The 15,491-nt window shown below is 34.1% G+C and overlaps 2 pseudogenes; both read right to left on the minus strand.

The window, feature by feature from the left end:
• Nucleotides 1-2,836: 2,836 nt before the first annotated feature.
• LOC113866207 lies at nucleotides 2,837-9,605 on the minus strand (annotated as a pseudogene).
• An 820-nt stretch (nucleotides 9,606-10,425) lies between these two features.
• The window catches only part of LOC113865965, an 11,627-nt pseudogene continuing 6,561 nt past the window's right edge, over nucleotides 10,426-15,491 (minus strand).

Below are 15,491 nucleotides of genomic sequence, written 5' to 3' on the forward strand. Positions count from 1 at the left end.
ATATATATTATTTGAATTGATCAATCAATTGGAGGATTCCCTATAAGAATGATACTTAGTAGAATTCGATACCACTTCTTATGTCAATTACATAAATCTCTTATAGTTGTTTTTAACACTTTCGATAAATTTTATAAAACTAAAAAAGGGGGCTAAAAAAGAGAAGGAAGAAGACAAATCAGAGTGAAATCTTAATATAATTCGACAAAGCAAGAACAGCAAAGCAAGTCCACGGAAAAAGGATATATATATTTATTTTTTTAAGATTAAACTAAACAAAAGGATTCGCAAATAAAAGCGCTAATGCTACAACCAATCCATAAATTGTTAAAGCTTCCATAAAAGCCAGACTAAGCAATAAAGTACCCCGTATTTTTCCCTCTGCCTCTGGTTGTCGCGCAATCCCTTCTACAGCTTGCCCTGCAGCAGTGCCTTGACCAACCCCAGGTCCAATAGAAGCAAGCCCGACGGCCAACCCAGCAGCAATAACGGAAGCGGCAGAAATCAGTGGATTCATGATAAGTTCCTCGCACCCCAAATAAAAAATAAATAATAATAAAGAAAAGAAATAGTTAATGATATAATCAACCAATAAATTATGACTTAATTACTCAATCACCAGGATTTATCCAGTTGAAATAATTAAGAATTCCGAATTGAAATAACAATAGTTATTGAACTATCCAAATTAGTTCGATATTCATTTTTTCTTTTCTATCCACGTAGTTTTTTTGTGAATCCATACAATTTTAGTTTTTATCTTACCCTAAATTTGGAACTCTTCTTTGAATTCTTCGTTCTTTTTTTTTTGAATTTCTTACTATTCAATTCATAATTAGAGATGAAACGGAAGGACTTTGTTTTTTAAATCCCTATCGAAATTGACAGTAGTAGCAGGGCAATTTTAGATATATAATGTTAGTTTTTTTAGATATATAGTTAGTTCATATATAACTAGTTTATATATAATATCACATATACATGTATTTCTTCCATGCCGTAAACCAATTATTTGTGTTTTAGTTTCAATCAGATTCGAGAATCATTATTTGAAATCTAAAAAAAAAAAGAAGGAGTTGTTTTATAGTGATTGGATTATATATACCCAGTTTGACTTCCCCCACTCCTACTCTATTTTTTTTGAATCTTGGTTTTTTTTTGAAAATCCTTCTTTCATCCTTTTATTATTATCCGATATGGATATACAAAATCGAAATCAATTCGTTAGACTGAATTATTGCAGAGAAATATTGGAATTTGAGTGATAAAAATGTAATTCTTTTTTGAATTATCTTTTGGTCAATCGTTAAATTGAATGTGAATGAATGAAACGGGAATCTGTTCTAGTTCTATATAGCATATTTTTATCACATGTAAATATTATACTTTTCTAATATAGAATATCTAATATACTAATATATCTTAATCGAATTAGATATATATATCTAAATTCTATATATATAATCGAATCTAATATCTAATAATAGTAATAAATAATCTAATAATATATATAGAATAATATTTAATATGTTATAGTTATAATTGAATGAACAAAAAATGGAATGAACAAAACAAAATATAACAATACAAAAAAAAATATTCATTGGAGGAAAATCGAAATAGGTCAAACAAAAAGTCTTTTTAGGAAAACTAGGAAAAAGATCTTTTGGATGGATCTCTTTCCTAGTTTTTTTACAATTTTCTGGTAATCTTTTCTATTTTACTATTACATTAAATTGTATATTGATTTTATTTATACTTTATTGCATCTTTATTTTTTTTGGGGGGGGGGGAGAATAACCCTTTTTCTTTATTATTATTCCAAATTTCTTTCTATTATATATGTTGTTCCCAAAATAGATTATCTTGAGCCGCAGTGTATGTGCGGTGGGCTAAACGAAAAAGACTTTTTTCGACAACTAGTCAATGATGGCCTTCCATGGATTCACCTATATAAGCCGCAGCTAAAGTAGCAAAAATAAGAGCTTGAATACCGCTTGTAAATAATCCAAGGAACATGACAGGTATAGGAACTACTAAAGGCACTAAAGAAACAAGAACAACAACTACTAATTCATCAGCTAATATATTTCCGAAAAGTCGAAAACTAAGCGATAAGGGTTTTGTGAAATCTTCTAAGATGTTAATCGGTAAAAGGATTGGAGTTGGTTGGATGTATTTACTAAAATAAGCTAATCCTTTTTTTGAAAGACCCGCATAGAAATATGCTACTGACGCAAGTAAAGCTAATGCAACGGTAGTATTTATATCATTTGTGGGCGCAGCTAACTCCCCGTGAGGTAACTGTATTATTTTCCAAGGCAAAAGAGCCCCTGACCAATTAGAAACAAAAATAAATAAAAACATAGTTCCAATAAATGGAACCCACGGACCATATTCGTCTCCAATCTGACTTTTGCTCACGTCTCGAATGAATTCAAGAACATATTCAAAAAAATTCTGACCAAAAGTGGGAATGGTTTGCAGATTTCGAACAACTAGAATGACTGAAACTAATAAGATAGCAATTACAACCCAAGAAGTAATAAGTACTTGGGCATGCACTTGGAAACCCCCTATTTGCCAATAGAAATGTTGACCCACTTCCACAGCAGATATATCGTATAATCTTTTTAATGTGTTGATGGAACATAATAAAACATTCATATTGTCCTGCCCTCTTAAAAGAAATTGAAATTGAAAGGGAATTATTTTAATTCAACCATCTCCTTTCCTTTTTGATTTGTCTACTTTCATTTTTGATTTTGAATACCGACTAATCACATAATATTTCCGTTTGTTCTTTTTATATTTTTCTCTTTCTTTTGTGCGATTTAGTAATAGTATAATAACCGATTTCATAAATCTATGAATCTCCCCAACCAAATCAAATAATTCATTTATCTTATTATTAATCAAAAATTTCGTATATAGCTAGAACGACCCTCACAAATTGCAAATATTAATTTGTTAAGAATTAATCGGATTGAGGCTATAGCATCATCATTAGCTGGAATCGAAATATCGGCGAGGTCCGGGTCACAATTTGTATCGATTAAACAAATCGTTGGAATTTCCAAAGTTATACATTCTCGAAGAGCCGTATATTCTTCTTGCTGATCGACGATTATTACAATATCGGGTAACCCCGTCATATATTTAATGCCACCAAGATATGTTTCCAAATGAGATAATTGTCTTTTCAATATAGCAGCATCTCTTTTTGGAAAACAGTTGAGTCTCCCCGTCTTTTGTTGCATTCTCAAGTCCCTGAACTTATGAAGTCTCGTTTCTGTAGTATACCAATTCGTTAACATACCGCCGAGCCATTTTTTATTAACATAATGACACCGAGCTCTTATTGCCGCCCGCGCTACTGAATCAGCTGCTTTTTTTTTGGTACCAACAATTAAGAATTGTTTTCCCTTACTTGCTGCGTCAAAAACTAAATCACAAGCTTCTGATAAAAACCGAGCAGTTCTAGTAAGATTTGTAATATGAATACCCTTACGCTTTGCAGATATATAAGGTTCCATTTTAGGATTCCATTTTCTAGTACCGTGGCCAAAATGAACTCCTGCTTCCATCATCTCTTCCAAAATTATGTTCCAATATCTTTTTGTCATTTATATTTATCCCCACACTTTTTTTTTTCAAAAAAAAAAAAAAATAGAAAAAAAAAGACCAGGTATCGTGAAATAGAAATAAAAAATTGTTCCGATGGAACCTTCTCTTCTACCGAAGATTGGCCATTGATACATGATTAGACCATTTTTTTCTATTTATTATTCTTTTTTTTATTATCTTTCTTTTACTACCCCCAAAAATGATCGCATTTAGGGTAGGGGGATGAATCCGCTCTTAGGAATCATTAAATCTTAGATTGTTCTGATGTATCGCATAAATTCTTTGAAATGAAAAAAAAGAATTCTCTGTGGTGGAACAAAATATCTCTCATTTCGTCCTCGAATAAATTTTTCTTTTTTGATTCCAAGGTAATCTTGTTATGTTGCCTTGGCTTTGAACGGTGCATTATTCTTTTTAATCCGGTACCAACGGGTATCATTCCCCCTAAAACAACGTTCTCTTTCAGACCTTTCAACCAATCTATACGACCCCGGAGAGCGGCTTTTGCTAAAACTCTAGCAGTTTCTTGAAAACTTGCTTCAGATATAAAACTTTGAGTATTCAGAGATGTTTTTGTTATTCCCAATAATAGAGCTCGGTAGCAAGTTGCTTCTTCCAAGGCACGGCCCGCTCGTTCGGCTCGCAACAATCCAATTAGTTCGCCGGGTGAAAAAACATTAGACATTCCATTTTCTGAAACCAAGACTTTTGATGTTATTTGACGCACAATAATTTCTATATGTCTATTATGGATGTGAACTCCCTGGGATCGATAAACTTTTTGAATTTTATTAACCAAAGAAATACGACTTTGCGCTATAGTTAACTCGGCACCGATCAAGAATCCCCAAGGAATGCCGAGAATTCTTGTTATATATCCGTTCCAAGTGTCAACTCTCTTTTCTAGCTTCATCGATATTGAATCAATTGAACGCACTTCTAATACCTGTTCTACTTTTGGAAGACCTTGTGTTATATCACCAGATCTCGATTTTTCATATATAAATGTAACTAATATATCTCCTTCATAAAGTATTTCTCCATAATGTCCATGAACAGTTGCTCCTGGAGTTGCCAAATAAGGGTTAGCCGATCTTATTCCTACAGAATCCATTTGAATAGTTAGAACTTGACCCGATTTTAAGTGTGGTGCATTTTTCGTTTGCACTATACATACATTTTCACAAATAAATTGCCCAAGACTTATTATTGGAAACGTTTTTTCATAATAATTGTGATGGATAAAATGCCAATTCAAATAGAATGGATTTAAAACGATATTACTGCATCTATCAGGTTTATAAATTCTCTCATTTTCGTCCATTAAATAATATTTGAATACTTGAAGAGTTTCCTTTAATTTGTCAAGTTGCAAATTATTATTCATTAAGATCTGATTATGAGTTATTAAACGAAAAAATGAATAATAATTTGCAACTTGAAGGGCTATTCCTAAAGGACCAAACAAATTCTTAATTGGAATTATGGAATCTATTTGAATTTTTTGAATTCCTTCTTTTATCCCATTGTAATATTTTCTATCGTTGAATGGTCCTATTTGAAAACAATTAGATGATGACAAAATTATCAAAGATCGACATTTCTCATTTCTATTCAACAACATACGAATAGTTCCGTGATTTTGTCTAAGTGATTGTTGAATTTTTGCCTTCGAATAAATAGAAAAAAATGGATTGATAAAGGTCCGATCCGACTCATTATCTGAGATCAATCCTGAACTGGACGGATCATTTCTTTTTCTGATATATGAAATATGAGATTTCACTAAGTCAATTCTTAGGAAATCCCTAATCAAACCATTTGTACTTACTTGAACAAAAGAAGCGTGGGCATTTTCGATAGAAGAACTTGTTTTGTCTTGATCCCAATTCAAGACTAAACAAGTCCGAACTAATTGAATCCTTGTATTAGAAATTCCCGGAATTGATTTTCCATTTCCAGAAAGAATATAATTAATAACTTTAAGTTCCAGATCATTTCTTTCCTGGAACCTATCTTGGGGAAAAAGTTTTACTAAATGGATACCGTCCGCTATTTCATATAGAATTACGGGTCGAACCAAAACAAAATACTTTTTTTTGGTAATTGTGATCCATTGGACATAGATCCAATTTTTCATTTTTTTTGCTTCCTTTGAATTTTGTTTTACCGTTCCGGATGGTATCAAGATGGCACTGTGTCGGGATATCTTATCCATCTCTCCAGTAAAATAGATATCCCCGGAAAATATTTTTACTTCAATCTTTTTTTTTTTCTTCTCCATTTGGACCAATCCACCTACTCGACTTCTTATATTTAAAGTTATTGGTGTATCTACTCCAACGATACTATTGTTCCGTATCATTATGGAAGAAGATTCGGGTAAAATATGCACTTCCTCGGGAATGAAAAAAAATCGATCTACTTTGATTTGGTATTTTGGCTTAAATTCTTTAACTCCTTGATACTCAATTAAAAAATCCTCTTTTTTAAAAATGGAATTTATTCCTATAGTCCTATATTTTGTAATTCCTGAACTCTGCGTTCGGTATTGAGGATCATCGAAATAAGCAAGAATACTATTTCTACGAAAAATACCATTGATTGGTATTTCAATCGAGATACCGGAAGGGGACATTAGTTCTTTGTCTCGTTCTTGAATCGATTGGAATGGAAATGGAATGATGAATCTATTTCTTCGCCTCTTTGCTAATAAATCCGAAGTGTCATGGAAAATAGCAAGATGTGTAAAATGACAATAATCCATACATATGATTTGATTCAATATTGAATAATCAGGAATCCTTCCTTCTTTTTTACCAGAAAGATTGAAACTAAAGAATTTATGTCTTACTTGTTCATTACTTACTAAAAGGTTACAAATATTTCTTTCTCCAGTAGAAAGAGAATGAATGTTCATTTGATCTTGATCCTTGCGGAGTGAAAAAGAGACTGAACCGACCCTGTACGACTTTCCTGATAATATCCATAAATGACTTGTTTTTGGTAAGATATGGACATTACTATATCTAAATTCTGATGCATGGTATACATCGGTACTCCAATGCATTTCTCCTTCTGAGTCAGAATAAACATGTTTTCGAACCTTTTCCTTCAAATTCAAAGTGTATGTTCCCGCACGAATCTCAGCAATCACTTGTTCCGATTTTACATATTGATCATTTTGAACTAATAAAAAACTTTTTGGTGGAATAATCACATTATGTATAATATCGTCACTTTCAATAGTTACATACAAGTTTATAGAACATAGAAAAGCAGGATGCCCATGACGTGTACGTGTAGGATGAACCAAATCCTCATTGAATTTAATTTTTCCATTAGAAGGCGCTCGCACATGTTCCGCAGTACCCCCTGTGAATACTCCACCGGTATGAAAAGTTCTTAATGTTAGTTGAGTACCCGGTTCTCCAATAGATTGACCCGCAATAATACCTACAGCTTCTCCTAATTCCACTAAGTGGCCATGAGTAGGACTTTGGCCATAACATAATCGGCAGATCCAAGATGTATTCCTACAGGTAAAGGGGGTTCGAATAGATATTGGTTGTGTTTGAAAAGTTTTGAATCGATTGATAAGTCCAATTCCAATATCTTGATTTCTAACAGCAATGCATCGTGAACCTCTGTATATATCGTCTGCTAATACACGACCAATTAATGTTTGTATCAAAATTATTTCCGGCATCATTCCATTCTGGATATTCACCGAAATCCCTTGAATGGTACCGCAATCTGTTCGACGTACAACAATGTGTTGAACCACTTCAACAAGTCTGCGTGTAAGATATCCAGCATCCGATGTTCGTACAGCAGTATCTACAACCCCTTTACGGGCTCCGTAGCAAGAAATGATATATTCTGTTAAAGACAGTCCTTCGCGTAAATTGCTTTGAATAGGTAAATCAATCATTTGCCCTTGTGGATCCGACATTAATCCTCTCATACCTACTAATTGGTGTACTTGAGATGCATTTCCTCTAGCTCCTGAAAAAGACATTATATGGACTGGATTCAAGGGGTCGGTCATCCTAAAATTAGGATTCATTTCTTGTCTCAAATATTCACTAGTAGCATACCATATCTCAATGGATTGTCGTAATTTTTCTACCGCATGTACATTCCCATAATGATGATGTTTTTCCAAAATAAAAATTTGTTGTTCAGCATCTTGAACTAGCCATCCTTTAGAAGGTATTGTTAAAAGATCATCAATTCCTAATGAAATGGATGTAGCCGTAGCTTGACGGAATCCCAGAGTCTTTACTTGATCCAGGATGTGTGATGTATATGCCATTCCGAAGTGGTTTATTAATCTGCTAATAAGTCGTTTAATGGCAGTTCCACCTATCACTTTATTGTGAAAGACTAGATTGGCTCGTTCTGCCATAAGTACCTCCATATTCCACTCAGTGGGATTCGGTTCGACAATGGATTTGAGTCAATGATTGGAAAACTTCCTTTTCTTTATCTTGATTCGCGTAGAAATTTTAAAACTATGATCCTAGTTGAACCACGGAGACCTGAATTCCACACTGGTAGCATAAATTTACTTATCTTACATATCAACCATCTATATGATTAGATATACTGTATGAATAGGTCCGGCAAAAACCTTGTATAGCTTCTTCAATTTCTCGATAAAAAGAAATATGACCAACAGTGGTTCGAATGTATATACAACGAATTTCTTTTTTTGTACTTCTTACTACTAGATAATGCCCATAAATTTCATGATAGGTACCCAAAGATTCGTAGTGAACTTCGATAGGAACTTCTCTTGACGAAATAATGCGTTGATCTAATCGCCATCGGAACCACAAAGGACTATCGAAATCTATTCTTTTCTGTTGATAAGCTCCAATTGCATCATAGGAATTACAAAAAAAAGGTTCTTTTTTTTTCGTATACTTATAGTTATTATCTCGAATTCTTTCATTTTTCGAATTTCTGCAATTACACGGATTATACCTATTTGAACAAATACCTCGACGATTCCCGCTCGTTAATACGTAAAGCCCAATAAGTATATCTTGAGTTGGTACGGAAATGGGATCCCCAATAGCTGGAGATAAGAGGTTCATATGAGAAAACATAAGTAAACGAGCTTCTGCTTGAGCCTCCAAAGATAAAGGCACATGAATAGCCATTTGATCCCCATCAAAGTCTGCATTGAATCCCTTACAAACTAATGGATGTAAACAAATAGCACGCCCTTCTACTAAAATGGGTTGGAATGCCTGTATGCCTAATCTATGCAGAGTAGGGGCTCTATTCAGCAATACGGGATGCCCCCGCATAACTTCTTGAAGTATTTCCCATACAATCGGTTCTTTTTCCCGAATTTTACTCTTAGCAATTCCTATGTTCGAAGCAAAATGTTTTCGAATTAGACCACGAATTAGAAATGTCTGGAAAAGTTCTATTGCTATTTCGCGAGGTAATCCACATCGATGTAATGAAAGTGATGGACCTACGACAATGACAGAACGTCCCGAATAATCAACCCGTTTGCCAAGCAGAGTCTCGCGAAATCTTCCCTCTTTGCCCTCAATTATATCGGAAAATGATTTGTAAACCTTATTATGACCGTCCTTCATTGGTTGTCCGCGGATTCCATTATCAAGAAGTGTATCCACGGCTTCTTGTACCAATTTTTCCTGACACATTACTAATTCTCCTGGTGTAGATCTACTTGTTGTTAATAGATCGATAAGAGTATTATTCCGATAGATAACTCTTCTATAGAGTTCATTAATATCCGAGCTCATTAGCTTACCCCCATCTATTTGAATAATGGGTCTCAATTCGGGAGGAAGAACTGGTAAGAGACATAAAACCATCCATTCTGGTTCTATATTTGTTCGGATAAAATGTTTAGCTAATTCTATGCGTCGAACCAAAAAATTCTTTCTTCTTCCAACTTTTCGATCTTCCCATTCATTTTCATTGTCCATGGATCCCTCTTCTCCTAATTCTTTCCATTCTATCAACGAAGAATCAATAAGAATTCTCAAATCCAGATCGGCTAATTGTTCTCGGATAGCACCCGCTCCACTTGAAATTTCTCGATTTCGAAATATATCGAAACCTTGGGTAGAAAAAAAAATAGGTATGCTGTGTTTCCAGGATTGTATTTCATATTCGAATGGACCTCGTAATCGTAAGAAAGTGGGTTTTTTAACTACGGGCCTAGCAAACGAAAAATTTGGATAGGATCCAATCCAATAGGATCTCCCCCTTTCAAAATCGGACGTGAAGGTTTCCTCTCATCCGGCTCAAGTAGTTATACCAAATAAAGATAAAGCAAAGGGTTTCCACTTTCAAATTCTATAAAACCCCTAATCTAAAATAAAAGGTTTACTCTTTACTCAAGTTCTCAATAAAGACTAATCAACATTTCATTGATGCATTCTTTTTCTTTTTTTATATTTTCTGAATTATTTATCCAATTCTCAATTACGACAGAAAAGAAATGAAATGTAAAATTCTTGAGTAGTCTATCCCCCTTCGAATGGGGAATCCCCTAAAATGGAATCATTCATTAAAGGGAGTATCCTGGAATTCATAAGGGATTTCCTTGTCTATGTATCATTCCATTTGATCTTTTAGGTCCAGACGTCACCTCGACGGTTATGCTATGATGTCCTTAAGCCTATATGCGATAGATAGGCTTCTGCAACCATGATATATTTGCTTATTAGAACATAATTTCAGTTCTTTCTAAAAAAGATGGAATAGTGAATTCCACAAAAAAAGTATTTCTTTTTCTTTCACGAGATACGTGCAGCTAGAAATTCATATTTATTTGTTACTGAATCGACCATAGACCAATTCCCTTTTATTTGGGAGTATTCAATACATCCATAATTCTGAGCTTCATATTACTCATTTCAAGAGACATGTCAGATTTAGGGCATCCCAATTCAATTGAATGGAATGACAGTTTCTCATTCGGAATCTGTACAATAGGAATTTTGATCAAATCACACATCGCAGTATACTAGACCCTCTAATTCTTTAAGAGGTTTATCTAAAAGATTCGCGATATAACTAGGAAGCCGTTTCAAATACCACACATGAGTTACTAGGCATGCCAGTTTTATATAGCCCATTTGATATCTACGTATCCGAGAATCAATAAATTCTACTCCGCATTGTTCACAAAATTTGGGATCGTCCTTTTTATCTCTGATTACTCGATAATTTCCACAAGCACAAATCCCACTTTTTATAGGCCCAAAAATTCTTTCACAAAATAATCCATCTTTTTCAGGCTTATTGGTTTTGTAATGAAAAGTATAGGGTTTTTTTACCTCCCCAACTATCTCTCCATTAGGTAGGATTTTTTTTGCCCAAGCACTTATTTGTTGAGGAGAAACTGATCCAATTCGGAGTTGTTGATGTTTATACTGATCAATCATAGAATAAAAATTCTGATTCAGTTCAATTAAGCTTCCTTCCTATAAATCCGGAAGTTCTTCTCAGATACAAGGAAATGATTCAGTTCCATAACCAAAGATCGTAGTTCTCGAACGAGCAATCGAAAAGATTCTGGAGCATCCGTAGGTTTAGGTATTGTTCCTCCAATGATCGTAGTACCGAGTACTTCTTGGCGAGCTTTAATATGATCCGATTTATAAGTAAGCATCTCTTGTAACATATGAGCAACACCAAATCCCTCCAGGGCCCAAACTTCCATTTCGCCTACCCGTTGTCCTCCCCGTTTGGCCCTTCCTCTAAGGGGTTGTTGCGTAACAAGTGCATAATGTCCACTGGAACGTCCATGTATTTTATCATCAACTTGATGAATTAATTTCAAGATATAAGGCTTTCCCATTAGAACAGGCTTTTTAAAAGAATTCCCTGTTCTTCCATCAAATATTCTGCTTTTTCCCGGATCCTCGGGTTCAAATATCCATGGATTCGATGTTTGTTTACTGGCTTCATATAATTCAGAAAACACTAGTTTTCTCGAAGCCTCTTGTTCATATCTTTCATCAAAAGGTGCTATTCGATAATGTCTATCTAGCATACTTCCCGCTAACCCGAGTGAGGATTCAAATATCTGTCCTACATTCATTCGTGAAGGTACCCCTAATGGATTGAAGACCATATCAACGGATCTTCCGTCTTGCAAATAAGGCATATCCTGTCTAGACAAAATCTTTGAAACGATACCCTTATTTCCATGTCTCCCGGCCACTTTATCGCCTACTTTAATTTCACGTTTCTGTAATATATATATACCAATCATTTCTGGATTATAACTGGAACCCCCTTTTTTTTGGATCCATCTCACATCAATAACTCGACCCCTACCGCCTATAGGTAGTTTTAGACAAGTTTCCTTTGAGGTGGATACCTGAATGCCAAGTATAGCTCGTAATAATCTATCTTCCGGGGAATACGAGGATTCTTTCGCCATTTGAGGCGTTAATTTACCCACTAAAATATCGCCCGTTTCGACCCAAGATCCCAGGATCACAATTCCATTTTTGTCTAAATTTCGGAGTAAATGGGCTTCTAGGTGCGGAATTTGATTAGTGATTCTTTCAGAACCCTGGCTTGTCATATGAGTCTGAATTTCATATTTCCGTATGTGAAAAGAAGTAAAAATATCTTCATAGACCAAACGCTCACTAATGAGTACAGCATCCTCAGAATTGTAACCTTCCCATGGCATATAAGCTACAAATACGTTTTTTCCCAAAGCGAGTTCGCCACCAACTGTAGAGGCACCATCCGCTAAAATTTGTCCCCTTTTTATGTATTTACCTTGCTGAACCTGGGGTTTTTGATGCATGCAAGTATTTTTGTTGGAACGTTGATATATAGTTAATGGAATGCTTAGAGTAACCCCATTTCCAACAAAAATGATCTTGTCAGTATCGGGATAAATGACGTTTCCCTCGTATTCGGCTATAGCGGAAACCCCAGAATCTAAAGCAACTTGGCGTTCCAATCCAGTTCCAACAATGCATTTTTCGGACCGAGAAAGCGGAACTGCTTGACGTTGCATATTAGAACTCATTAAAGCTCGATTCGCATCATTATGCTCGATAAAAGGAATGAGGGAAGCTCCAATAGAAAAATATTGGAAGGGAAAAATACCTCGAAGATGAACCTGTTCCCATGCAATAGTAAGAAATTCTTGACGGTATCGAGCTGGAACAATCTGTTCTTCCTGAATATCTCGATTTAGTGCCAAAGAATTTCCTGTTGTTACCATATAGTATTCATCTCTATTTGGTGATAAATAAAACATGCGTATTCTTTTGGATCTCTCAGAGATTTCATAAAATGGACTTTCTATAGACCCCCAACTACCAATCCTCGCATGAATTGCGAGGGATCCAATAAGTCCAACATTGATTCCTTCAGATGTGTCAATTGGACAAATACGTCCATAGTGACTAGGATGGATATCTCGTATCCGAAAACTAGCAGTTCGCCCTGTCAATCCTCCAGGGCCCAAATAACTCAATTTTCTCCCATGAACTATTTGGGTCAATGGATTGGTTTGATCTAAAACTTGAGATAATGGATGTAATCCAAAAAAGGATTCATAAGTAGTTGTTAATGGAGTTGAAGTCACCAAATTCTGAGGAGTCGGTATCAATTTATGTCTAATTGCTCCACATATAGTTCCTCTAACCATATTTTCTAAACGAACCAGGGCCAATCCAAATTGATCTTGTAATAGATCTGCTACAGAACGAATACGTTTATTTTTCAAATGATTTATATCGTCAAGTGTACCCATTCCAAATTTCATTCCAATCAAATGATCCGTAGCTGTCAATATATCTCGCGGTAACAAAAATGTATTGTTCTGAGGTATATCAAGATTCAGCTTTTGGTTCATATTTCGTCGACCAATCCTTCCTAATTCACATCTTTGTTGAAAAAATTTTTTTTGTAATTCTTTACATAAAGATTCAGAAAATACTGGATCTCCACCTACACAAGCAAATTGTCGATAAAACTCCAAAATGGCATTTTCTTTTGACCCGATTTTTTTTTTCTCCTTATCATTCAAGAAAGACACGAAAATTTCAGGATAACAAACATTCCCTAGAATTTCGTTTAAATTCGAACCCATAGCTGATGATAGAACTAGAATAGATATTTTCTGTTTTCTACTCACACGAGCCCATATCCTTGCTTTTCTATCAATCTCTAATTCTAATCTCCCCCCCCAATCTGATATTATGGTGCCAGTATAGACCGAAATTCCGTTATGATCCAATTCTGATCGGTAATAGATACCAGGGCTTTGCAATATTTGATTGATTACAATTCTGTATATTCCATTTACTATAAAAGTTCCCAGGGAATTCATTAGAGGAATGTTTCCAATAAAAATAGTTTGTTCTTGTATGTCCCTACTGCTTTTCCAAATTAATCCTGCGGATACATATAATTCAGAGGAATATGTAAGCGATTCATATACGGCATCTTTTTCGTTTATCAAGGGTTCTAACAATTGATATTTTTCCACAAATAATTGAAATTCCATTTCTTGATCTGTATCCTCAATTTTTGGAAACTTAAAAAGTCCTTCTGTTAACCCCCGATCAATGAACCTACAAAATCCTTCAAATTGTATCTGATTCAACCCGGGTAGTGCAGACAGTCCCTCATTTCCAACCTCAAGCATTTTCAATTTCCCCGTGAATTTTATAGAAAAATATCCCACGATTTGCTGTCATTCTTTCTCAAATCACATGAATAGATTTAGCAAAAATGGAATTTCTGTTCTTTTTCTTTTTACTGAATTACATGAAATTTTACCTAACCCTGTGTATGAAATACCTATTATGAAAAGAAGAATAAATAAAATATGATTTTATACTCAACTATGAATTTGCAACAAAACAAACAGATAGAATCGAAATTCGAATATAAATAGAAAAATGGAAACGAATTGAATAATTCCACTTTCATTTTCGGGTTTTTTAAGGCATATCAAAAAAAAAAAAAATAGATTCCATTTATACCATTATTCTGATATTACATATTCCAATTTGATTTGATACCCGAAAAAAAATCAATTCGGGATTTGCTCTGCTCGCTGAGATAAAGATCTAATCGAATAATCAGAAACAATATAGAATTGATTTTTTTAGCACTTAACCTTTTTAATTGTTTAAAAAAGAATTTGAATTCGCAGAAAAGAGAGAAATTTTTACCTATTTTTTTTAGAATAGGAGAATACGATTAGAGTGTGTAATAAGGCTTGTATTTATTAAACATACGTAGATCTAACTCCAACTCTATCTATCTATCTATAGATAGATAGATATCTTTATTACTTTATTGCACGTTCGGGAAAGCACATGACATGTCATGTTCATTTTTTATTTTCTATTCAATCTATAAAAAGGGGGAAGCACGAGAATTTCTTGAAAATTCCCTATAGTATATATATTATATATGGATAAGATATCCAATTAGATAATATTTGTGTAACAATGAAAATTTATGTTCTAGGGTTTACATATATTGACAGTTGCTGTTATAATTGAAATAGGGAAAGTTTTTTTTTCAAAAAAGATTGATTGGTTATGTATCAATTTCGATTTTCTTATCTCATTAAGAAAAAAAAACATCTTAGATCCAAATTTTCAAGAATCGTTCAGAAATTTATAGTTAACGGTTGCGATTTGTCCCGAGATTTTTTTCCTTTTTTTTTAAGAATGGGATCAAAGAAAACCAAATTTAAAATACAAGCATAAAAAAAAGAAGTATAGAATCCTCCTTTTTTGGGGAAAGTGGGAATTCTCATATATTCATATATATATATATTATTAGTTTTTTCGATTTTAGTTTTGGCGGCA

This window comes from Abrus precatorius, unplaced genomic scaffold (genome assembly GCF_003935025.1).
Source record: "Abrus precatorius isolate BTA unplaced genomic scaffold, Abrus_2018 Scaffold0, whole genome shotgun sequence".
Taxonomy (NCBI): Eukaryota; Viridiplantae; Streptophyta; class Magnoliopsida; order Fabales; family Fabaceae; genus Abrus; species Abrus precatorius.